Below are 1,257 nucleotides of genomic sequence, written 5' to 3'. Positions count from 1 at the left end.
CTGAATTGCTCGTCCCTCTTCCACTTGCATTGCATTGCATTACTGGGTGAACCTGTGAAGAACCAAGAAAACCGTCAATTTTTCTATTCAAAAGTTCTACCTGATTAGAGAGCATGGTGATCATATCAACGTTAAAAATGATGGTTGCTTTCGTTGGCTTTGTCCTCATGACTTACCACTGATAATTACTCAGTGACATCTCTTCTATAAATTCATAAACATCCTCAGGTGTCTTATTATTGATAGTCCAACTAGTAGCTACGTCAACCATTTGTCTAGTTGAAGGATTTAGGCCATTATGAAAAGTTTGAACTTGTAGCCAGAGTGGTAACCCATGGTGAGGGCACCTTCTCAACAGATCCTTGTATCTCTCCCATGCATCGTAGAGTGTTTCTAGATCCATCTGCATAAAAGAAGAGATATCATTCCTTAATTTAGCCATTTTAGCCGACGGAAAATATTTTAGTAAAAACTTTTTGGTCATTTATTCCCAAGTAGGGATTAACCCTCATGGTAACGAGTTCAACCACTGTTTAGCCTTATTCCTTAATGAAAAGGGAAATAACTGAAGGCGTAGGGCATCGTAAAAAACGCCATTGATTTTAAATGTGTCACAAAACTCCAGAAAATTCGCCAAGTGATTGTTCGGATCCTCATCTTGCAAACCATCAAACTAAACAAATTGTTGTATCATTTGAATCGTGTTAGGTTTCAGTTCAAAATTATTTGTAGAAATAGCAGACCTAACTATACTTGACTCAGTTCCTGTTAAATTTGGTTTAGCATAATCATACATAATGCGTGGAGCAGGATTCTGATTTATTGGATCAGTAGCAATCGCAGAAGGCAGCGAATTTTCCTGATTTTCAGCCATCTCCTTGGTTGTGGTTGGAATATTGTCCTCTTGCTCTTCCTTTGTATATCTTAAGCTTCGTCTTATTTCTCTTCGGTTTCTACGAGCTGTGTGATCGATCTCACTATCAGAAAGTAATGGTCTTGACGGGTTTCTTCTCGTCATAAACTAGAAAACCTGTCAGAAAATAAAAGAAAAGTTAGAAAAGTGGAATTAAACTAAAATAAATTGCAATAACAATAAAATGGATAAAGTAATAAAAATTGAGTGTTCCTAATATCTTAAGTTCCTCGGTAACAATGCCAAAAACTTGATACGTGATATTCACGACAGGTTTTAAAAATTTATAATTAATCGTTCTTGAAACTAACTATTATCACGATAAAAGCAAAGTGTACCTATCG

The 1,257-nt window shown here is 36.0% G+C and overlaps 1 non-coding gene across 1 annotated transcript; it reads left to right on the top strand.

The window, feature by feature from the left end:
• The first annotated feature begins 329 nt into the window (after nt 1–329).
• Nucleotides 330–436, top strand: LOC128292121 (small nucleolar RNA R71). Its single transcript, XR_008282106.1, has one exon. It is a non-coding gene; the product is annotated as a small nucleolar RNA R71 (small nucleolar RNA).
• Nucleotides 437–1,257: the final 821 nt, after the last annotated feature.

Source organism: Gossypium arboreum, chromosome 4 (assembly GCF_025698485.1).
Source record: "Gossypium arboreum isolate Shixiya-1 chromosome 4, ASM2569848v2, whole genome shotgun sequence".
NCBI lineage: Eukaryota > Viridiplantae > Streptophyta > Magnoliopsida > Malvales > Malvaceae > Gossypium > Gossypium arboreum.
This window is presented reverse-complemented; position numbering and strand designations above follow the sequence as displayed.